Source organism: Anomalospiza imberbis, chromosome Z (assembly GCF_031753505.1).
Source record: "Anomalospiza imberbis isolate Cuckoo-Finch-1a 21T00152 chromosome Z, ASM3175350v1, whole genome shotgun sequence".
NCBI lineage: Eukaryota > Metazoa > Chordata > Aves > Passeriformes > Viduidae > Anomalospiza > Anomalospiza imberbis.
This window is the reverse complement of record NC_089721.1, coordinates 68,705,928-68,731,932: the sequence shown is the minus strand read 5'-3', so window position 1 is coordinate 68,731,932 and position 26,005 is coordinate 68,705,928. Positions and strand designations below refer to the sequence as shown.

At 33.5% G+C, this 26,005-nt stretch overlaps 1 protein-coding gene across 1 annotated transcript in view; it reads left to right on the top strand.

Annotated features, from left to right (window-relative positions):
- Positions 1–26,005, top strand: part of RFX3 (regulatory factor X3) — a 118,782-nt gene that overhangs the window by 1,077 nt on the left and 91,700 nt on the right. The gene's annotated exons all lie outside the window — the stretch shown is intronic.

Genomic DNA, 26,005 nt, shown 5'->3' with positions numbered 1-26,005 from the left:
TGTTTGTTTTTTTTTTTTTTTTTATTGCACTCCTTTTGCAGGGAATTGTTTTTAAATTATGGTTTCCTACTGACAGTGTAGCATGGAGCAGTGCATGTGTAGGTCTAGTTTATTGCCCAGTGAGTTACGTGCATGTGGAGAGAATCCATTTGTTTCCTTAAACTCTCCACGATGAAGGAAATTCGAGATACTGACTGTGGGTTTCAGCACTAAGCAGCAAAGAAAGGAGAAAAAAACAGTATGAAAAAGAAGTCTGTGTGATTTTGTTAGTGGTTCTGCTTTCCAAGAGTGTTTTTGTGAAAGAGGGAAGAGGCAGCTATTTACCCCTCAAAGAGATGTAGTAGGACTCATGTTATTAGTGAGTATCGTTTCCTTCTTATTTTTAATCCAAAATGCTTGCTTTCTTCATCCATTTTGTGATTGCTTATTAAGATCTAAAGATTTGTGTTTTCATTGATGTCAAATCATACTTCATATACTTTTTGAATTCTTTGGATGAAGTGAATTTTTGGTATCTTTTATGGCAATAAAAATTTAACATATTAACATTCCAATACCCACTTGCACTCTACCCTTTGACTTGTGAAATCATGTGTTGTTTTGGTAGACTTTATTCTTTCTGAAGTGGTGACTTATTTATTTTCTTATTTATTTAGTAATATAATTAGGAAAAACTAATGCTCTTGTTTTTTAATCTAATCCCTACATTTAATTGTACGTACACCTTTTCCATTTTTGTATCCCTAGATATCCAGTGTAAGATACGGGATTTGTCTCACATTGGAACTACCAATGAGTGTGACTGGGGCAATTTTTTCAAGCAGGTATTAACTACAAAATCTGCTAAGTGGTTAGTGCATTGTTTGATACTGATATTCCTTGAGGCAAAGCATATTGGATCTTTTTTTTAGAGTGTTATAATATTTCATAGTTCACAAGAACTTGGAAAATAAATTATTTTAAATAATGACCAAAAGCCTCTACATCATCATCTTTTAATTTTTTTTTACTCCAAGCTGAAACTACTGCGTACTAATTTTGTAGGACCTGGTGTAAATAAGTTCTAATTACATTAAGAATTTCCAGTGTGAGATCTAGTAGGGCATCAGTTATATGGCACATCTAAGTCTTTATGAATTCGGTGCTAGTTTCTGTGATTCATTGGTTTCAAAATAATTCCTGGCACCTACTGTTGTTGAAAAGAGCCGATGTCAGTTCTGCACCATACCTTTCTTAAGTGGCTCTCTTAGAGCAGGACAGAATACTACTCAGGATGTCTTTGCAGAACATGTATCCAGACTTCTGGGTAGCGAAGGAAAGTGTGTGCCTGTGTGTGAGACAAAGTTTCTGTTCTAATTCTGTGGGGTGATGTATACAGGTGTTTCTGAAAAATCATATTAAAATCACATGGTTTTGTCTAAAACCAAAGACCTTTATAGTACTATTCATCTGCATTTTCCTTAGCCAGTGACTACAATTTGGAAAACAATAAAGCAGGTGTAATCACTGCTTTTAATATTATGGACTTCTCTGAGAAAAGTATTGACTCTTTATTCTTTCTGAGATACTGCAGTGACCATAGACGAGATCTGCATTGTGCATTCTGATTCCCTAATGCCCACAGCTAACAAAATAGTTGGTGTTTGTGATGCTGACCAGTGTTTAAAAATTACATATCTTGTGATATTTATTTATTTATTTATTTAAAATGCATAGGCTTTCATGACTTACAGAGTGTGACTATCTAATTTTGTTTCAATGTATCCAAACAAAACAGTAAGGATCAGGTGCTCTATTGTGTTACTAGTAAAGTAATCTACATTATGCTACTTTGGAGAAATCCTTTCATTAGGGTAGTGTAGGTAAATGAAATTGGCATCAAAGATACTGTTAAAAGCTATTAAAGATGTTAAAGTCATGGTGCTTTATTAGATAATTAGGTTTAGCTTTTTAGCACTATCCCATTTTTGTTCCTTCTTGACAGGGTATTGTTAATTAAAAACTGCCTAGAGAAATAAATGTTGCACTTTATTTCCATTTACTAAACTTTTGAGAAGTCCAGCTGCTTTTGTTTGCTTCTCCTTCTAGAAACGTAAGCCAGTGTCTAAAATGCAATAGTACTTTATCATTCTAGTTCCTTTTAGTGTTGTAGCTAGTGTTTCTCATTTTCATGCTTTACTTTGAAAGGCTTTCTTCCCCCTGAAAATAGTCTAGATTAGTTGTATTTTTTACCTGCAATCTTCAACAGCTTACCATCTGCAGGTATGTGTCATGCAGAATGCTTAAAAAATGAATAGGCTTTAAAAAATATATCTGACTATTAAAATGGTTTTTAAAAATAATTGTCAGTTGGAAAGACATATGAATGCTCTACAATACAGAATAAAAAATAAGATTTCAGCGGCAATGTAGTGTCCTTGTAGTTGGAGTTCCATTTCAAAATTGAGCTCCTTGTCAAATTTAGTACCAGAGTACAAAAAGAAGAATGTTTTGGAATTACCAATGAAAATGTTGGGTTTTTTTTTTTTTTTTTTTTTTTTTTTTTTTTTTTTTTTGCCAAGAATTAGGGCTGAAAACTTAATGAGGCTTTTAAAATTAATAACTAAAGTTTAAGACTTTTTATTTCAATTAGCCACAAGTTTATTGTCAATGTATTTTGCCTACAGTTGGTTGTCAATCAAAACAATACTTGTCTTTTCTCACAGCTAAGATTTTGATTTTTAGATTTGGCTAAATCTAATTTGTTGGAGACAGATGGCCGATTTAAACAGGTGTCACTTTCATTTCTTGTGCCTTGTGTTGAAACTTCCAGAGGTTTACAAAAGAGCTTCCTAAAGCAGATGGTGATCTCCACTTCTGTGATTAGAAAAATGTACTTTTGTAGGAAATTATTTTCCTAATTACTAGGTGTATTTTAATAGTTTGATGTGTCATATTAGAGTTTATGCTTTAACAGTTAAAATATCATAGCAGAGTTTGAAATGTTTCATACAATGCAACAATTTTAAAATTTCTTTTCTTGTTGGACTTTTAAAGGAGATGTGAGTATTTTGGTGTGAAAGTCAGCCATTTGAGTGTGTGGATAGCTGTAGACCTAATAATTGTTACTCTTGCAAGACCAAGAGCAGATGTATTGCTTGGTGTAACATTTTATTTCACTACCTTATCTTTTCTACTTAAAGATTATTTCTTTTTGGAATATTTTTTAATAAAAATTAATTACTATTAAGAACACAGGATTAGTGTCAAACTAATATATGTTTATTTTTTTTTCTGGCACCTTGCTGTATTAGCATATCTGCAGGTTTCTTTTCTTTTAAAATTTTTTATTCAGTACTTATAATTTCCTCAATTACAAGAGATTTTAATAGGGAAGAATGAAATTGAAGTTAGTTTTCTAATAATTTTTTGTTATTTTTGTTTCTAAGGACTCTTTTTTTCTTGTGTTTATGTTGACTTCTTTATCGCAGTGACTGGTGTTTATTGTTAGTTGTTTTCTTTTTCTAGCAGATGCGCCAGAGGGTGCTGTGCTATTTGAAATACAAAAAGGAAAGAAAATCCTGAAAGTTTGTTAATTGAAATTCTTTGATAATGCATATGAGAGGTGAATAAACATTACTGACATTTTCACACTTTTCTGTGTAGTGCAATATAGCAAACTTACTGTTTTGACAATATTATGTTAAAAATCATAGAGGAAATTGGCTGTTCTGGATCAGATTAAGTCTGTGTATGTTAATTCACACACTTAAAATGCAATTTCTGTTCATCAAAAGAAAACAAATATTTATATGTAAATTATGTCTGTTTCCCTTGTAGCTAAAACTATATGAGCTGTATACTTGTTGAAGTACTACATAAACTCATGTGAGACACACATACATTTTGGAGCGACCTTTACTGTATATTTTTCATTTATAAGTCTGTGTTCACATTTTATATAGCTAATTTGCTCATATCTGAACCCTTTTTAAAAAATGTATTTCTGTATATGGAATTTTTTTTCCTTTCCCACTGAAGCTCTTCCTAGATGAAACTGAGGTTGGCATGGGGAGTATGTACTTATGAATTGCAAAAAAGACAGGATATTTTTCTCTGTCTATCAGTAGTTCTGGGAAAGAAAACCACCAACCCACCTCCCCCTCACATCTTCCCCCCAACAAAAAAAAAAAAAAAAAAAAAAAAAACAAACAAAAAATCCCCCCAAAAAACCCTACAAAAACAAACAAACAAAAACCAAAAACAAACAAACAGAAAAAACAACCAAAAAAACCCCAAAACAGCCCTTGCATCTACAAATTTATAAGTACCAGTAAGTTTCATTTTAAAAGAATTCCCTATGGATATGTCAACCTGTCTGATTAGAAATTAATTGTAGTAACTTCTGTAGTTTAGTAATATCTGTTTTTTTATAATACCCCATAAGATTAATAAGGCAATATTTTTTTCTATGTGCAGGTGGTTAATGGTATCGAATTTAGTGTAATTTCCCTTTGGAAACATGTGAAAAGATGTAGAGTGTATCTAGGGTAGTACACCTCAAATTGCTTAGCTTTGAACACTATTGCAAACAATTTAGTTGTTCTACTTGTTCCACTATTGTATGTTGTTCGGTTAGTTAGGAACTTCAGTTTTGGTGTCCTAAAATCAAGAAGTAGTGGATGGAATATATTGTCAATTCTATTTGATAAAGAAATTTCCTGTTTTACAATGTAACTTCTAGTGAGACTTGTAAGGCTAATTTCTAGCAATTTAGACTTCCTCTTTGAATATCTAATTTGTTTCTAACCTGTCTTCTTTAAATTCTTGCCTGACATTCATGAGAATGAATGCCAAATATTGTATATTAATAACTGAATTGGAGTGTACTTGTAGCATTTATAACTTTATTCATTCATCCAAGAGAGGAAAGAGGAATTTAGTACTATTTTTAAAGGTCATTTCATTCACCCATAGACTATGCTGCGTACATCTCAGCTTCTTAGACTATCTCTGAGTAAACAATATATTTATTTCTTTAATTTCTTCTTATTGAAGACAAATTTCAAGTAAGTGCATAAGGCCTTTAAGGCAGGAACCATTTATTTAGATTTTGTTGAGTCTTTGGATGCTACTACGACAACTAATTACTCAAAACCATGTTTGCTGTTTATGTACCAAGTGGATTCTCTCTTCTGTTTTACTTCGTCATTTAATCTAACTATGCTTTCTCTTACATTTCACCTCAGGGATTTTTTCTAAACTCTGAAACTTGGTGTAGTTAAATCATGCAACATTGCAAAGTAGAAATAGTAAGAGATGTCTCTGTTAAAGGATGAAGTGTGTCAGTTTGCAGGTGCCATTGACTCAGATTATTCTACCTCAGTTAAGGTGTTCTGGGGTTTTGGTGTTTTTTTGTCTGATTACTTTTTTGTGTGCTGCTAACTAATACATCCATTAAAAGGAACTTTAAAAGTATAATAGGATTCCATGACAGAACTACTTACAAGACAGTTATTAACGTTATAACTATTTATTTATTCAAAAATACATGTTTGGCTCCAGTGAACCAGTTCATGTCTGATGAAAATGATTCTCTAATACCTTTGGTTTGATTTTCTTCCCCCCTCCCCAAAAGTTCCAAAATCTGGGGCGGGAAGAAGGGAAAGCAGTCTTGCTTATGTATCTCTCTTAATCTCACAATGATATTGGATGTTTATTTAATTTCTGAAGTTTCCTTTCTAGTGTATTAGATGACTAGAACTGTCAATTTGTACTACTGTCTTTTGGTGTGATCTGTTGCAGATTATCCACAAAGTATTTTGATATGTTGCTGTTGTACTGTGTGGCATCATCTTAACAAAATTAGTCTTATCACCTGAGCTTTTTCTTCCTTGCATTGTGGTAGAATTCTGCACTGTGAAGAGCTAGGAGTGAAATTAGCAGTGAAACTAACAAGTTAAATGGTAAAAAGTAGTTAGCATTATCTAAGGAGAACTTCATCTATTCATTATTGGTACGGAAAAGCAAAAAAAAAAAAACAAAATAGCTGTAGTTCTCATGCCATTTGAAGCAGTGGTCAGTGTCAGGATTTCTGACACATTTTTTACATTAAATGTCTCATAAATTTGAATACTTATTTTCTATTTAACTGCTGCAAAAAGTACTCAAAATTCTCCATTTAGAGTCCTAACTGTTTTGTATTGCCAGTAAGATGTCTGTTGTATTCTTACCTCTTTATTGTTCTGTGGCTTGAGAGTAGATACAATAGAGTTACAGATTTAATGAAGCAAGAATGTTGCCTACCTCCCGTTTTTGCTGATGAGATGGACATTGTAGTTCTTCCATTAGGAAGGACGTGTGGCTATACACAAAGGATTGTTACTTTGTCTTTCTAGTTAATATTTTATATATTGTGTTTATTATTGGAAGTTAGTGTTAATTACTTTGTATCTCAGAGAATTTAGAAAATACAATAAAGAATTAACCTTGCTTTAGAACTACTTTCTTTAATTAAAACCCCCTTTTTCCTTTTCAGTGTTTTTAAGAAAAATAGTTGTTCTATAATTGCCATTTAAAAACTAATTTTCTCAAAATTTCTGACTGAAAAATCTGGAATAATTAAATGATCATCTGATACACATTTTATAGTTAAGTCATAGAAAGGTGTTGTTTAAATATATATAGTTCAAGAGACTATTACAGTAATTTATAAAATACGTGACTTATGAAAACCATTTAGATTTCTTCTGTAGGAAAGTCCAGCTGTTTTCAAAGTTACATTAGCTTTGGATAGTAAGGAGCAGTTGAGCTACCTGTATAGTAGCTGATTTATCAAATTGACTGTTAGCCATGAGGTGAGTTGACACACTGGGGTAGCTAAGATCATATCAACATTTGTATTTGTCTTTAGCATTTAGTTCTCTCCTATTGTGTTTTGTCCACTTTGTGTTAAATCAATTAAACTGAGTTGCAATTTGCAGAGGAGATGATAAATAACTCTTCCATATTCATTGTACTGTTTTCCTGTCAGATTTAGTAAATGGAAAAATGTAGAATCCAATGTGTTTCTAATTCCTCAGAGTTGAAACTGGGTAATATTAATAGCAATTCCATGTAACTTCTAGGAAGTTTATTTGTTGGACTTGCTGAAAAGCATGGAAGCTCTTCTGTGAGCTATAACATCCTTACAGTTATTTAGAGAGTAGAACATGTTTAGTGTTAAATCATAGATTTCATGTAACTTAATATAAATATTATTTAATAATAAGGGGAGGTAAGTAGAACAGTAATATAGCTTAATTCCCTTATTTTGTGGAAATACTTTTGAGCTGCAAGTCTGCATTCTGAAGTGAGGCAATTAAGATGAAAACGCAGCTCTTCATTGTCTCTTTCCAGGTGCTTTCTGATGGAAGGTTGTCCTGAGTTGCTCTGACTTTCTCCAACTTTGAAACTCCTTTCTAGTGTAAGGAGCCCAGTCCTGAGAGGGTATTGCATGGAACAGTAGTGAGCAAGTAAATGTATAGAGATTTCAGTATGCTGAGTCTGTAGTGGTGTGGAGATGAGAAAGGCTTAGGGTCTTGCAAATGTCAGGCTAGTTCACAGAATTTAGGTTTTGTGTCTGAAGTACCCTTTGCTAGCAAACTTATGTCATGCTGAGGATCGGTTTATTTGCAGTAAACTCAGAATTAGAGATGGTCCTACAAAGCAATAGCATAATTTATCATGCAAGTTATGATTCTGTCTTATGAAACAGACCTTACAGTGTTTTAAAAGTTGTGAGTTTACACAAATTCAGTTGTATCTGTTTGGTGTAGTAGTTTTTTACTGCTGTTGTTTCAGGTCATTCAGATGGTCAGTTGTCAAACACTGTAACCTTATGAACTTGTGTGGTCTGGGATATCCAGATTTTATGTTACTATTTTATATCCATACTTCCTGTGGAGGCAGATTTAAATTTCAGATACTAAAATTTCCTGCCATCATCTTGATATGGGCCACTGAGTCAAATTTCCTCTCCTTAATAGGGCTTGAAGGTCTTCAGTATCTTCACTCCTTGGCCTAATTTAGTATTTATTTCTCCTTATTGAATTCTGAAGAAACTGACATTTCTTGAATTCAGGGAAGAGCTGGACACAGGATCATGATTTCAGTGCAGTGACGAACTATCATGACCTGATGAAGATGGATTCTTCATGCAGTCTCAAATCACCGGTTACAAGTTTGTTTGTCACAAACATATTTCAGGCAACCGAGATGAAGAGAAGTTTTAGCATTACTTTCCATGTGAAAGATTGCTATATAAGGACACCCACTGCTTAATTTCAGGATGAAATACTAGATTATTTGGCTAAGACTTGTAACAACTCAGTGCTGTAAATCTCAGAAATTTTTAATGCCTTGTGTCCTCAACACAGATGTAAGTTTCACATATCCAGAAGTTTTTGTGTCACCATAGTTCTATTTTCTGTTACATATAATGATCCAAGGATGGTAACTTTTCAGACACAGCTGAATTTCTTGAAAGCTGAACATCAACAGACTGTAGTCTACTGAAGAAAGGGTTAAACTGGAGACAGTAATTTTTTTTTCCCTGTACTTGAAAATAATGAATATTTTGAAAAACTACAAACATTTTCTTCCCATATTTTATAAAATGGGAAAAAGTATAATGTCCAAGTCAGAAAAACAGGTGGATCTGGCTGATAGAAATTATGGTTTTGTCATCTCTGGTAAAGAAAGGTGTGTATGTGTGTGCAAATTTTGGTCAGAAATGCTTTAGTACTTGTCCCAGAGTTTGTAGTATAAGAATGGGAAAGTAACAGGTTTTGGCCATTAAAAATGGCTTGAAGATGTAATTGTGTGTTAATAGTGGGAATTGAGATGTTGATTCATAATGTGTTACATCCTCTAATAAAATTACATGTGTCATCTCCATAAAACAAACTGCATGGTCACAAGTATAGCTTTGTTTTATAGCTGTGCTTCTGACATCCCAATGATCTGTTCTCTTTGACTAATATTTAGATTTCATTTTTAAAAACATTAATTCCACATGAAGTACTTCTGTCTTCCACAGACTGATTGAAAAGCATTTTATGTGCTCTAATTACAGGATTGAACTTGCTAGTATGGAAATGGTTAAGTTTACTGTAATGATGCCAGAATGATTGTTGCTTTCTTGTTTCCTCCTTTATATATATTTTTTTGTTTATATTTAGACTATTGTTGTATAGTTACATAGTTCCTAGCTAGCTCCAGTATTTTTCTCTACCCTGATAGGCAGAAAAACAAAACACATTCCAGAAGCTCCAAGCCCCAGGGGTCCAAGGCCCCTATCTTGTCTTGGTTTTATTTGAGAGCCAAGGTTCAAACCAGCTCTTGGAACATTTTCATAAATAAAGTTTAGTTCCTATCTAAGCTGGGGTGGAATTCGGGAAAGGGTAGAACCAGGGGAACAGAAGCATATCATCTGTGCTTCTAATTGGGAATTCTTTTCAATTATGCTAATTTGCTAAACTTATAAAAGTGCATTCACCCTGTGTGGGATGGGCATTTTTACATACCTGCCCCTTGCAGGCCTCCAATAAAGATCAGCCTTTATATTACCTCCTATACTACTATTGTCTCGAAATTGTATCGCTCATTTCTAGATCTTTAAGGTATCAGTAAAACCAAAGGAACAGGAGATGCTGAGGGTACTCAGTACAGTATGGTGTGCAGTTTGCGGTTGGTTTGGTTGATAGTGTGGGATTTTGTATTTGGTTGTTAGTTTGGGGTTTTTTTCCTTGAGGAGTGAAAGAAATGTGGAAGATACTCTCATAGGAATAAGAATCATCTAGCAAGGCATTTTATTTTAATCTAGGTTGTTCAGCTTGTCAAATGGAGTAACTTGTGTTAGGGCAAAGGGTAAAACTGGTGGTTTTCACATCACTGACTGATATGTCATTTCTGTATTGAGCATATTTTCTCAAATAATCTGCTAGCCATCCTTCACGGGGTGTTAGAAAACTTATCTTTTCTTACAGAAAACACACAGATTACCTATTATAAACAGAGTTGTCTTAGTGAAATCTAGAACAAAAGCAGTCACTGAAAATAATACTCTTTTAACCTACTTCTACAAGAATCTTCTGGCCAAAAGGGAGAGAAATGCCAGTCCTGTGAAGCTCTCTAGGGCTTCACAGACCTGTAGCTGCAGACTGCAGGGTGGGGACAGAGTGGCTGAGACCATAGGTTGGATGCGACCCTGAGGTCCATGGTTGTCAGGTAGCTGAACATGTGCAAGCAGTGTGCCTTCACTGTGGGGAAGATCAAAAAAATGTCTCTTGGGCTGTATGGACACAGGTATAGGCAGGAAATTGAGACAAATATTTATTCATGTCTCTTCTCTATTTATTATACAACATTCACATGTGTTTCTGCTTTTACTGTTACTCTTCTGCAGTTGTGGGAAAGATGTTGGTTGGAGTAAGTTCAGCAAAGGGCCACTAAGACAGTCAGGAACTAGAGTGCATGTCTATGAATAGGCACTGAAGGACATGGACTTGTTCAGTCTGGAGAAGAGAGAGTTACAGGGGTCTCAATGGCAGCCTTCCCTGGAAGTGCACTTCCTATGGAAGTGTGTGGTGAAGGGATGAGAGAAAATCGCGAGAGGTTTAGATTGGACACAAGAAGGCCCTTTTTCCCCATGAGGATGGCCCAACAATGCACCTTGGACCAAGTAAGGTTTTGCCATCTCCATCTTTGGAGATTTTCAGCCTCTGAATGGATAAAGCCCTGGGGAGCTGGTCTAATGCCAAGTCTGAACCTGCTTTGGAAGGGAAGTTGGGCTTGGCAGCTCCTGAAATCCATGGCAGCCCAAGCTATACTATAATTTTACTTGGAATTCTTGCTTTACAGCAGAAGTTCCTAGATATGATCTAGTTTGCCTTCTAGTCTTGTTGGCCAGTTCACTTTCCTAGGACTGCATCTAAATCCTCACATCTGGAGGTAAAAGTGGAGGGATAGAGCTAGAGTCACAAAGTAGTCTTCTTGACATACATCACAAATACCTGGATTGGGTGGGTGCCCAGGAGATAATCTCCCTAACCACACAACTCTTGGGTTCCTTTTTTCTTCAGTGTGTTATTTCTGTTATTTTGTTCCAACACTTCATTTTATGGATTTTGCAAACTTAGGTCTGGACATAGACTGGATTCCTCACATTTATTTATACAATATTTTAGAATGAAACCTTGAGACTTTTCACTGGAATCCTGCAGAGGCAAAAAAAATAAAAGCAGTAGCAGGAAAACAAAAATTTTTAGGTCTCTTGAGGAAAAGCCAATGATGAACAAAGGGTTTTATGAAAGAAGGAGGGACCTTGGTTGAATACCTGGCAAAACCAAACCACAGTTGCTGATTTCTGTGGACTTTTTTTGTGTGTATTTATCAAAGTCTTAATTTGGAGTTTTTAATTCCTTTGTTGTAGCAAAAGAAAGTAATAAATTAAAAGAGGAAGAACTGCAAATTACATTTTTATATGAAATTATTCAGAATTTTAAAATAAACTGGATAATGTCCTTTGTTGAAACAAGTTCAGGAGTGTTGATGAAACATTCTATATTTGGCTTACTGCCTGGTGATTTCTAAGTGGTGTTCAATGTACATAACAGCCAACAATCTGAAGAGGGTATCAGCCTTTTTTATAATGAGGGTATCTAAAACATTTTCCTGTAAGTTGACTCTCTTCACTTTGATAAGAACTGGACTGTGTCCAAAGAAAAAGGATTTCAGAAGCAAGGACAATGATTTTTGAGTGTATGTAAAGAGATGTTTGTTTTTTAAAAAGTGTTTGCTTTATCATATAGCTACAGATATAAAATTAATAGCAATGATAGAGATTGAGAGCAAGGATCTAAGGAAGTATGTATTGCAGTAACTGTTATTGGTGAAATCAGAAAAAATAGGTTGATAATCAATGCTTCTGTTAACTGAAGTGGTTCTCTTTGGGGGTCTTTTGGTTGTTTTGGCTGGAGTTGATCATGATGGGACATTCAGATCCATAGCAAAATTAATGTACTTTGATTTCTCTTATTCTTATTTAGCACTGCTTGAGGGATAAGCAAAAACATATGTATACATTACTAATTATGATAAATGTAGTCTTGATAATCATGGCAGTATTAGAAAGTAATCCCTTTATTTAAATAGAGATGTTTCATATCAGCTAATAAGCTGAGTTGAATTGAATTATTAAGGCCTGGATAAGCAAATGTATTATTTACTATGTGTTTTTATTTTATTCATAATTTGTTAAACTTAGCTCTGTCAGATTTGAGAATGTAAGTTAAAGAGAGGTGTAGGATTTCCATAAAGTGTTTCCAGTGATTTTTTTCCAAGGAAAAATATTTTTTTTTAATTGAATAGAGTACGTGAATGCACAGTGAAACTCAAAGTGCCCTAAAAGATCTAACACCATGACATAGTCAGTTCCTTTTTCAAGTATCTCTATTCTAATGTGCTAGTATTTTAGAATGTCCCTGTCAAGTCCTGCCTGACTTTTTAAAGTCAGTGATTAAAATGAGTATCAAGAAATTCAAGTAGTAGAAATGCTGGTGAGCAGAACAAAGAGCTGCAATAAGGAAAACAAATGAAATAAACTTTAACATATCTCAAAATTTATATAATTGGTGTTCAGTGTTGGTATTGTACTTGTCATAGTTTAGATTTCTATATTTCCATATTATAAATTATATAGCTAATGATACCTGTTTGATATTATTTTTACTGTTACTTGGTAATTATGGAAGAACAATGCAATGGTATGTTATATAGTCATATGTATTTATCCTAAGACTTAGAAATCAAATTCAGTTTCTACTGTTCACGACATAAATATTGCATAAATATTGTTGCTGAATGTTCTTTATATTTGAATTGTTTTTTATTTTCTATAGGTGCAGTAGGTGCCAAATAAAAAAAGTTACCAAATAATTACAAAAATCAGTTACCATTACCTTTTGTCAAACCATCTTTTGGAAGTAATATTACTTAAACTTCCTGAACATCACGCTTTTTGTCAGATTATATGAACATTTCTATTAGGAATGTTTTTTTAACATTAGAAGCCAGAAATCAAATAAACAAACAAATATGCTTTGGATCCAGTTGTGCAATTCTCAATATTCAATTTGTATTTTAAGTACAATTACTGTAAACATAGAGATTAGTTAAACTCACTGTTGTGCAGTACCAGCCATTGTCATTGTCATTGATTAATGACATTCTTTCCTCCTTTTCCTTTTTTATAATTAATTAAATTAATTAATCAACCTTCTTTTTTTTTTTTTTTTTTTTTTTTTTTTTTTTTTTTTTTTTGCATTTATGTGTGCTGGTATGCTTTTCATTATTCTTTACTTCACTTGGGTTTTACATTGTACTTAATTTTTTTTAAACTCAGTTTTTTTGATTTGAGGGCAAAAAAGCCATGCTAAATAAACCTAACTAATAAGAATCCTTATGCATGTTTTAATTTTACAATTTCATGTTTTCAAATGCTTTCTGCAGTCAATCTTAGCTAAGAGCTTAGAGAACGGTTTCTTTGATAGAAAGGTAGTGGTGAGTAAAGAGTATTTAATGATTTTAGGATATTGTTTATAAATAAATGCCCGTAAGCTGAAAATATAAGTTGAAATGGTTTGTTCTAAGTCACAGATGAAATAAAAATAAAACATTGCTATCTATCCAGGAAATACAAGCTGTAGTGTGTTAAATCACTGTCTTTTCAGGTGCTCAATACTGTTAGGTTGGAAAAGCAGAACAGAATGTGCTGTGGAACTGAGTGTCTTTTACAGTGAGGTCAACAAAAAGCCATGTGGGAGGGTTTTTTATATGTTTGGCTTACAGGATTTTTTGGTTTTTATTTTTGTGTATGATTTGTATGTATTTTAAATGTTAAAATATTTTTCATTTCATGTGACATCAAAATCAACACCAGTAGTAACAGTGTCCTGTGAATAAATATCTGCCTGTGAAATCTAAAGTGTTGGGAAAGGTCACACAGGAAGGCAAACAAAGTTATAATTAATATCTTAATTAATGTTGTCAAGTGTGATAGTAAATTTCAAGCATGTTTGGTAAAATAGTATTTTTGTAGTGAGAAGATTTTTTGTCATTGCTTTCAACATAATGTATTTCTTGTATATTTCCTGTAGAATTGCTGCTGCTGAATTTGCTCTTAAATAGAGTGTACATTTCTTAAATAAAAAAAAGAAAGAACATGGTAAACATAGTGAAATACTGGTTGCCTTGTTACTGTTACAGTACATCAAATACATGGTTACAAAGCTAAGGAGTAGGTTTCTAAAGAGATTCTTAAAATTCAGATGGTGGGGCAGGGTAAAGGCTATCTTTAGGACATAAAACAGTATTTTATAATGAGACAACCTACTTTAAATGGGTTTCTAAATTTCTAAGTTTGTAAATGTTCCTTTCTCTTTCCTTCAAATTAAAGTACATGCCAGTCTTGAGGTTTTTTTATGTCAGCATTTTTTCTTTCCTTTGCATTTATAATGTAGTTCTTTTCTTGCTGCTTTATTATATCATCATTGGTGACAGTGATATCTGCTTACTTATATTTTGCAATTACAATTATTTTTTCAGTACTTTTGTGGCATTCACCTTTAGTTACTAAGCTCAGCGGTTCAGTATCCACAGTTTGGCTTTTTTCCCCTGTTCTTTTGGATGCCTGGTTTGGATGTGGTTTAATATTTAACAATTTACCTGAGACAGTGGCGTGTGACTAGTCTGCTAAGCATCACACAATGCTGACATAGTGCTGACATAGTTGGTTGTAGGGATTGCCTACAGGTGCTGAGATTGGCTTTCAGGGACTGCCTGATTTTTTATTTGCCAACAGACACTTTGCTTTCATGTTTGCTAATCTCTAGCTTTCTGTTGGGGTGCTTTAGCCTGCTTCATGGCAGTGTATACAGAATTGATACTTAAAAATATATTTGGAAGAACATTATTTTAGTCAGTTTGATGTAGTTGGAAATAACTTGAATTGAGAAATTCAGAATCTGTTTCTTTTAACAGCTACATGAGAACAGGTAAATCTCCAGACTCTGTAGAAAATAACCCCAGTTACTGAGGAGTGGAATGCTTGAAAAATATCTTAAAATAAGATCTTGAGTGATTTGGGGGTTTTGGTGGAGGGGGTATATTTGTTGTTGTTGTTATTTCAGGAAACTCAGGGGAGCAGTTGTACATGCATTTGGTCTGGTCTAATTGTGATGGTAGTGAATTCTATCCTAAGAATAGAATTCTAGAATGATGGGAGAAACATTACCTTCATAAGTAATCTTACTAATGTGTAATTGTCTCCTAGAGCCAGGAGAACGTTCATCTTGTACAACTTATTTGAATGGCCAGTTTACAAGTGAGTTATCTTCTGCAGTAAAGGATGAAGGACTCTTAGGCTCATCCTTAAGATAATTATAGTGAGATTCTGGTCAAATTTCTTTTACTAAACTGTCAGTGAAGACAACCAGAGCGTCTCACCAGACTGAAGGCATCAAGGCCCTATTCTGTTTTGTGTAAAAAAAACACTGATGTCTACAATTTCATTTCCTTCAGTAACATTAAAGCAAATATACTTACAGAAGAACATATAAGGAAAAATAGTGGATGGACGTAGCTTTGGATCTGTTCTCTTTGTCAAAGTCCTCCTTTTCTCTAATAAATTCTTGGGCAACACAGAAGTACATAGCAAGCTCTAACAAAATGTTGACTGCAGAACTTAATTCAGATAATCAGTACCTGCTTTTTAATTATAAACCTTAGGTAGTTTTACAGCATGACATGCTTCTATTACTCCTCTAATAGTATCTAGTTGTTGGTGTTGTCCAAGCAGTCTGTCATCGTTGAGGTCATGATGTCTAGGGTAAAATATTACAGTGATCCTTTTGTTACAAAATCATAAAAAGCAAACTAGCAATGGTGGTTATACACAGCAATTCTTTAGATTTATGGATTTGGCTAGAATGTGTTTCATTCTGGCATTTTGTTGTAGACCCTACTAGATTTGTGGCTGTCAACTGTTCCAGGCTAAATCCCTCAAGTACAGGGGCTAATGCAGGTTTTTTGTTGTTTGAGTGTTACCCTGATAGAGGTGAAAAGTTCAGTTTTGCCTTTGAAAAAGATTTTGTGAACTTAAAAATTCTGGAAAACCAACAAAGTTGTAGTTGGAAGAGTTTGAATTCATGAATGCATTCTGCTGATATTTGGTGTTTTACCCCCAGTCATATGAGATTTTTGTCTTCATATTTGTTATTGTTTTCATGGTCCCCCTAAAAAACATCAGCCACTAAGTAGTAAAGCATTTTGGGAAGGATAAAGTGTAGCATTTCCTTATATGACTGTTGGAATCTATTTTGTGGCACTGTCTTTTACATCTGTTGTCTAGATAACTGATCTTAACATTTCCAGTAACTACTAGGATAGTGCATTAATTTCTTAAATTTGTACTCTTAAGAAAATAAGTTTAGTTAGTTGTTTCTTGGTTTTTTTCTTTTTTTTTTTCTGATATCCTTGTCTGTCTTATTCAAAAGACAATTAGAAGTTTCAGAAAAGCATACTAACAAAATAATTAGCTTGAAAAGGTAAGAAATCATAGCTGCTACCATTGAAGAAGAGGCATTTGCAACTTACTTTTCACTCCCAACATTCTGGATAGTCAGGCAGCAAATACTCACAATCCATCCTACAGTGTTGTATGGATCCATTTAAAGAACCAAGCTAGAGGAAATGCTGCTTTCTTAGTTCTGGTGCCATGGAACACCTTGTTCTTTAATGCTGACTGGAACTGCCTCAGATTATTAGAAAGAAAAGCTATAATAATCAGCTCTTTTACATGTCATTTCTTAGCCATTCTTCAGCAGATTTACAAAAATATTGCTGAAAGAAATTAATCTGTAGAGATTTACATAGATGTCTAATATGTAGAATTTGTAAAGGTCACAAAGACACACAAAACTAGAACTCACTTGAAATCTGCTTAGAGGTTTGTTGGACATATTTTGATGTAGATTATAAATAAGAAATATTCTGCCATTTCAGGGTTAAATTATTTTTTTCCTCAAAGTTCCACTTTTATGATCTAGAGTATGAAAATTGTATGAAAATGTATTGTTCTGTCAAAAGTTTATTTTAAAATATCTTTGCAGAGCGTGTTTAGCAACTCCATTATACCAGCTGGTTAGTATGTGAAGGTTAGACTTTGACGGAGTTTGGAGTTAACAGATTTTAGCTTTGCTAATTTAAATTATGAATTAGAGGAAATACTGCTGTCTGCTTTGTTGTAGTGTGCAGTGTAGTCAGATATATTGCTTCTGTGTAATTTTTTGGAGTTTGTGTATATTCACATCTGTCATTGTAACTTTTTTTAAGGGTATGCCTGGATTGGGGTTGACTAAGGAGAGTGTTAATCTATTTAAATAAACTGGTTAGAGCCATAGGAGAGGGCCTGTGGTGTTTTCAAGGCTTCTCAGACTGAAAGTGCTGCATAACCCTTTTAGGTTACATAGCAACAGGCTCCTAGCAACAATAATAGATTGAATTTCCAATAGTGACCAGGCCGGATGTAATAATAAAGCAAGAGTACAAACAGTTGTCATGGTTTTCTTTTCACAGTAAACTAGTGTTGAATTTAGGGAGATTCTTCTTCTCAAAATGGTGCACTTCTTTGCAAAATGAAAGTAATTTTGAAAATTGAGGTACCAAAACCCTGACTAGGTGCTTAAAATGAATGACTTTGATGTCTAGTAGTTTGGAACATTGGGGAAAACAAAGAAACATTGAATTGATTGTTAGCAAAAGAGAGTATTTAATAACCACTTTACATTGCTTTTAAATCCCAACTTCTTTTATAAATTGACCTGTACTGGATCTTCATAAAAACCCCTAGCTGTACTGATATACATATTGTTTAGAAAAGTTAGAAAATACCTTGTCAGTATACTGTTAAAAGGCAATGAATAAAACTGAGTAACAGATTTGTTTTATGACAATAATCTGTCAGTATTTCATATTTTCAGGACCTGTTATGTGTGAAAGGTAGAAATATATGGATAAGCAAGTGACTTGGAATGAGACAGAAATCATCTCATTAAATAGTAATAGTTGTAATTCTGGATGATTACATTTCAGTTTTAACAACCTGGCTAACAGTTGAAAATTGTAGCACTGATTGTTAAATAAAGATGTGGATTGACACTAGATTAACACCTCTTTTCAGTTCCTATATCTGGTTTTGGGATGATGTTGAAGTGTCACTGTAGTAAAGGCTAGCTACCTTAAGAAAAAAGGACAAATAGGTTATTTGAAGTCTGCTGTATTCCGTTAATATGGCACTCTTTGTTTCCTGAATAGATGAAAACTGCTCTAAGAGTATAAAACATTAATCTTTAGTTACTGATAACAGGGGTGACTCTGGGGGCTATACAGTATTGAAGAAAAAATATAAAATTATACACTTGGAAGTTAGAGATTTGAGATGTTTCACTGGATTTTGATGTTTCAGTGTGTTCAGATGTTTATCAGTATTGTTTTATCTCAGGAATTTTTAAAACTGAATTCTGAAAAAAGCTTTTCTTTTTAGTGGATCTCTTAGGTCTGACTATAGACAGTATTCTCCATTTTAACTGTTAATGTCAGTGTTCTGATAGAATTATGGAATGATAAGGGATTTGAAGGGATCTTAATGACTGTCTAGTTCCAACTCCCCTGCCATGGGTAGGGACACCTCCCACTAGACCAGGTTGCTTAAGGCTTTATTCAACCTGGCCGTGAACATGGCCAGGGTTGGGGCATCCACAACTTCTCTGGGCAACCTGTTCTAGAGTCTCATCAACCTCACAGTAAAGAATTTCTTATTAATTTTTTCCTCATTTGGCACTAGAATTTGCATGGTGGAGGGTATTAGCATGGTGACAGAGACATATTTTGGTCATAATCAATGAAACAAGATGCTTTTATGTGATTGTATTCAAAAATTTAGTTCTGTTATTTGAATTAGGAGTTAAGCAGTAGTCTGAACAACATTCTGAATTTGTATTATGTTTGTAATTTAGACTATCCACTCATTTAAACTCTTGAATTTTAAAGCTTAAAAATTATTTAGGAGTGTAATCTAGTCTGTGTCTGACACCTAAGCAAAAGCATTTGACTAGCATTTGTGGATTGCTAAATAATTTTGTGCTCTACAGAGGTATTTATGTGGTAACATAATTACTGCTACAGCTGGAGAGCTAGGAGAATTTGAAGGGTTTAGCAGAATTAGAGGTTTGTAACTTAGAATAAAATTAAAATCTGATAATGAAATTATAGCTAGGATATAGAAAGAAGTAATTTAAAATACTGGAACATAACTTTTACAGCTTTCATAGATTATGACTGTTAAAGGTATCTTTACTGAGAATTGTTTTGTATAGTATAGTTGTGATATTTTCAGAGAAGTCTCAAGCATTTTAACTTTACATTGTAACTATAGTATTTATTATGGCAAATACATATTCTTAAGTCATGTACATTACAATCAGAATTCTTGTAAGAATTTACTTTCCAGAAGTGCAGTCATTAACTTTGTTCAGCTCCCTGTGTCCCTTCTCCTACATAGCTGGATTTCTATATGTGGTATTAGTGCTTGCTTTTACTTTTGGAACAGAGATGTTGCTTAGAATAGTTAGTTACTGATATTATTCTTGTTGGGCAAACATAAATAACTGGATTTGCTTGTTAAGGCTTCTGCTTCATCCAGACCTGACCTATCAGGGTGCTTGCCTCAGAACTTAAAAAACCCAAAAATAATCTTTTCCATTCAAATCAAAAGAGCAGAGGTCAGATACTGGACTCTGTGCCAGATATGATGGTAATGAGTGGTTTTTTTTTATTATTCTTGTGCTTTTAGGGGAGTTCAAGTGAAACTTACATCTGGAAATGATACTTTGCATTTCTTTGAGCTTACAATTTTTATGAAATAGGAAACAAAATACTTAATATAATAACTAAAAACTAGGAGTACAGAAAACCAATTGTAGGGTCTTGTAGCATGTAACAATGGAAAATCATGAGGAACAAAATAGAAGGTGAGCTAAAGAGAAAATACTTAGCCCCAGTTTTATTTATTTATTTTTAACTATAAGAATATGTAATTTTAGGAAATTCATTCAAGTGTTTGGAAATGTAAAAAGAAAGACTGGGAGGAAATAGGTCTCTGAGGTTTGAAGGACAACTGAGAACAAGAAGTTTGGCAAAAAATCTGAGTGGTCCACTGGGCTGTACATTTATCCTCCTACTGAATTACCATTTAATGTAATGCGTTGTGGTGTGGCATGGCATTGAGTGTTTAATCCTATTTTTTTAAATTAGAGTTGTTGATATGCAAATTTATTTTCATAATTTTCCATTTCATGTAAACATATTCTATTCTGATATTGATTTATTGTAAGAACAGTTACACTACAATTTAGTGTAAGAAGTCAAAACCATTATTTTTTTGTTTAAAGTCTATAAGTTGAAAACTCTAGTTTGGAATAATTGACAAGATACCAATTCTGAAACAAACATCTCATATGCTTTGTACTGATTTTTTGTAGTAATATCTTTCTTTTCTCAATGCACTAACTATGACTAAAATAACAAATACAAGCAATAATGTTGGTTTATGTAATGTTAATGAAATGCTGTGTAAAATTACAAGATGTTTAAAAATGCAGTTTTTTAAATGGGTAAAGAAACAGGCTGAAGTAGCAGGCGGAATGCTTCCAAGCAAAAAGCTATATTAGCATTAAATATAATTGTTGTGTGGAGGACGACAAGATCTAACTAACTTTTTGGACATAACTGCTATTTATATGTTACTGGAGCATGTATGATATTCTTCTTTCATGAATTTACCCATGTACAATATTCACTCTTTGATCGTATCCTGTTATTTATGCCGCATTTATCTGCCAAGAAGAGTGAAGAATGTCGATGAGATGTTTTTCTGCTTAATTAAATACTTAACATCCAACTTAATAGGTCTACATTACATAAACATAGCTGTTAATCAGATATAAGTACAGAATGCTGTTTGTGCATTGGACCTGAACATGTGTGTTCAGCATCTCTCTTTTTGATACACCCTTGAAGATTTTAAGGTTATTTGTATTGAAAAGATAGGTATATGAAGCTACTGTGCAGAATTCCTGGGAATCAGACCTGCTTTTATCTAGAGAGGACAAAGATAGACAAAAATAATCTTTGATGGTGACCTTATGAAGAGAGAGATGGAATTTTCAGGTTATAAGATTTATGTCTGTATAGATGAGGTTTATGTATTTTATATTTCTGGAAAGTAATTCTTCAGAATGCTCATGTTTTAGTTCTTTTTTGCAAGGGCTTCATTATTGGAAAATTCCGAGCTGCCTAAAATTTACAGATTTTCTTAGGTATTTTCCTATGTTTCTGACAACTGAGAATCTAAGATTTCTGTGGTATTCTGAGAAAAAATACTCTTTTGCCATTTTTCTTCCAAATGCATTTTATGTTGTAATAAATAGGAGAGCATCTAAGTAGTATCCCCCTTGCCCTGGGTTTCCACAATACACCTTTACATTTATACTTTCATGTACTAGTTCTTTGTGTTTAATTTTTGTCATGTTTTTAATAGAATTTTTGACTATTCTGAAAGTGCTGACTATGATCATACAATCTTAAATGTAGCCCTTGTGGCTACCTATTTCGTATTAGTTACTGATGAGAAAGCTGTCATTAAGGACTTCTCTTTTAAGAATTTTACAGATACAGTGTGTGAATTGCTGTTTCTCATTATTTAATTTTTGAAGCATACTAGAATAAAAAGCCCTGTGTTTGGAACTTAGGTAATTTCTTGGTCTTTCTAGAAGCAAAGAAATTTTCTATTACAGTCATTGAAAGTGCTGACCTATAAAGCAAATCTTATTTTAATTTTCTCTTACTTGATCAGGGAATATAGCTACCAAGCCAAAATCAGTCAGTAACATCAAGTTATTCATGCCTTGAGATAATACGCCATTCAGTTTTTAAATGAGTATGAGAGTAGTGGTGATTCCACCTTACAATCATTTACCTCATTGAAATAAAATATATTAAGCCTCTAATCATTAGATTAATAATACTGTAACTACTTGAAGTCTCAGTAGCTAGGCCTGGTTTTTCCTTTTCTGTACTGTAGAGGACAGTCTCTTTTGAGCTTGAAGGTGTTTTGACATGACAAATGTGACATTAAAATTAGTGTAGTTCCTTTGAATAATGAATTGGCCTGCCAGTGCTCTTATAAAAGTGGCAAATGTAGGATGTATCTGGTGTTGTTATTTCAAAATAATATTAATTTATAACTAAATGCAGTAATGCTCACTGTATAAACATAGTGTTATAAATTCAGACATACATCAGTTCTTTTAAAAAGTTTCAGTTCCTTAATGTGTTTGACTAGGTAATTTTATCAAAATTTATCAGTTGTGCCATGTATTTGAGTTTGGGGTAAGTGGGGAAGGGGATGTTCCCAAATGAATTCTAGTACTATTTCAGCGTTCTTTGATATTGTTGTTTTTAATATCTGAAACAAAACCATTGTAGTGTTGAAAAAATATCTGTTACCAGGTAATGATGCCTTAAATGTGGAGAGTTTGACTCCCAGCTTGTACTGTTAGTCACTTCTGGCTGCACACTACAGTTCTTTCCTGCACTTCCCCACTTCCATTCTGTATTTCTTCTTCAGTATGTGAGACTAATGGGTAATGAGAAAAACAAGTAGTTTAATTTTGAGATGAATCAACAAAATATCAAACTGTAGCTGTATGACTAAAACCATTGTGATGTCACAGTCTTGCATAACCTGCAGTGAGTTTGATCACAAGGGAGCAGCTGATCACTGTGAAAAATAAGTTGCTGTCAATGCTCTCTTTGGGGATTATTTAAAAATAGAAATGTGAGGAAGGGAGAATAGGGAATTGAAATGTCCAGACAGCAATTGAAGATAAGTTCTCTAGATGCAATTTGGGGCAGATTTGGTAGAAAAGGACAATGGTAAAAGACAAGGTACCCAAGGTACGTTCTTCACCTTGGTCTTTATTGGTAAGATCTGCCTTCAAGTGTTGCAGGTACCAGTGGAAAACTTGTGGATCATGGGAGGTTTGCCCTCAGGTTATGATGATTTAAACAAACAGGACATACAAAAACAGGACGTTCAAAATTTTCGTTGGTTCAGGGAAAATGCACACAGGAATGCTGAGGGAGCTGACCAATGCCACCAGGAGATCACTCTTGATTGTTTGAAAGGTCATGGTGGTCAGGGGATTTTCCAGATGTGGGGCTGGGGATAAGTGTTTTTGTTACATTTTTGATCCATGCTTCTGTCTGTAGACAATTGCCACAGAAATGCAGTTGGTTTATATATATTCTTACTAAAAATGACTACACATTCTTCCACATGTCTTACTCCATTTTAATAAACCTTTTTTTGTTTTTCCAATTAATAGATATCTGTGTAGTGTTCACTTTTGCTTAGGACTGTATTTTCTTTTTTGGTACAATACTGACTAAAAAGAGATATTAGCACTCAATAATTGAGCTATTCAGCTACCACTTTCAGAAAATTTATTCTGAATGCAACTTGATATGATTTAGTTAAAATGCTTTCAGTGCTGTTTTTCTATCTGGTTTATTAAAGATGCTTTAGGATAGTATAGACTCTGCTACTAAAAGATTAATGTAAGGAAGTAATTAAAGAATAGAATTGTTCATGGTGAGTTGGATTTCATTAATTTAGTCAGTTAAATGCCTTAATCAATTAAAAAAACTATTGAGCTAAATCTGAACTAAATGCCAGAGCATAGTGATAGTCTAGTTGCTAGAGTAAATTGCATAGAACTATTCCTTGCTTTTCGTTTATGCTGGTGTGATTAAAAAGATGCCATGTCAACATTCCTGTGGTGTTGTCACTGCATAACTTACTATGTGACCCTCTGTTCAGCAATGAGCTTATTCCTAATTATTTGCTTTTAAATGGGAAATCTAATTTTTGCAGATTATACAATTGCTGTCAGTATCTATTGTTCATCTGGGAATATTTGAATTAAAATGATTAGGTATTTGGGAATTGATTTATTTGTCATAAACATTAATCAGATCTTATTTCTGTAGGAAATATCTGTCAGGACTCAATTGTTACAATCAACAGTTTCATTCCTATAAATGTGTGAATAATTCATTTTGTGCTGTATATTGCCATTTCTTTACTACTGGATATTACTGCTTCAGAGATAGGAAAGTTGATGAAAAGATTGAATGGTTGAAAAGGCAAAGAGACATATCAAAGATCATGAAAAGGAGTGTGGGAAAACAGTATTGAATTTAAAGATTCTCAGCTCTTAGACAAGGATCTTCACTGCATGGGCCAGGGTGCCTGAGAGTTGGTTTGGTTTTTCTAATGTAGAGGTTATATAGAAAATGAAACATCTACTGGATATATTGAGAAATTTTTTCTATGCTTAAGTCAGTGAAATACGTAAGACATGCAAAACAGTAAATGACTATATGGAGATAGATGCTCGTTTTGTGTATATTATTATAATCTAGAGCTGAAGAGATTCAGTTCTGCTGCTAACTCTGAATTCAGCCCTCTAATAAGATCAATATAATCTCTCATGTATCACCTATTATAGGGTTGAATTCTAAACATTCTAAAAAGGGGTGAGAAAAGCAAGAGGATTAGTACATTAGTTGCATTTTTAAGAAACTGGTTAACATCACCTGAGATTTATTTATCACATTGTACAGTACATGCCTTCTGTAATGATTTTGCAGTTTTCCAAATCAGCAAATCTACTCAAGCAGCATAATAAGCCACCACAATTTGTACTAAAATGAAGAAGTTAGTAAGCAGCCAAAATAGAGTTTCCATGGACTAGAACTTCTAGGATTAGCTGCAGCTTAGCAACATTCTTAGTGTATTAAGGTCTGTGTGATTCACATGTTCGTAACTGTATTTCAGATGCTAATGCAATTAAGGTAATTTTTGAAGTGTATGTTCATTCATGACTGTAACATAATAGAGCTACATTGGTTTATCAGTTTCTCTTCAGTTATACTATTGGAGTTTACCTAATAACATCTTCATTAACTGAATTTTAAAAAGTTTCATAAGCTCAGTCACTGTAGGGGAACTCTTAATGTAGTACGTTAACTTGATGCTCAGATAAATATGATCTAGTATGAGAGAGATAACTACTCAAAGCATTTAAAATGACATGTGGGTAAGAAAGATCATGCCAGTGATTATATTTTAATCTTCCATTACATTTTATTAATTTCAGATGTTTTATGTTTTAAATAAATTTCTACATATTACAACAAGAAAGATAAAAAAACCTCCCCAAATTAAATAAATATTTATTGAATGGCTTCAAATTCTCCATAGGTATAAGTCAGTCTCTATCAGTAATCATGAGAAGGTGGGAAAAAATTAGGTTATGGATTTCTCACAGGCATGCATTTGGAGTTAAAAACTATCAGGTGTGTGCAGTATTTCTAGTAGGTGCTTGTCACAAAAACAAGGAGTGGTGTCTCAGCCTGCTTTCAAATATCTCTACAGTAGCTAATTGTATTTTTATGCACTTTGTGTTTAAGGTTTCAGGGAGTTTAAAGACTGCAACTGCCATCTTATGGATGATTATGTAAATAACTGTTTTGCTTTCTTTGTACTGCTTCTGTAGTTAGATCATTTAGATACTATGGCAGTAGTGCTGATGGGCATTTTATTTAGGAAATGTTAATTTCTTATGTTTGGGGTTTTCTTTGACCTTGCTTGAAAACATGCAGACCACTCTCCTGATTATTTTTTTAGGCTGAACTGGAATACCACTATACCAATGCTAAACTGGAACAAGAACTAGACAGCATTCACTGTAATAAAGATTTATCAGAAACCCTGGAGTACATGAACAAGTTTTTTTAACTT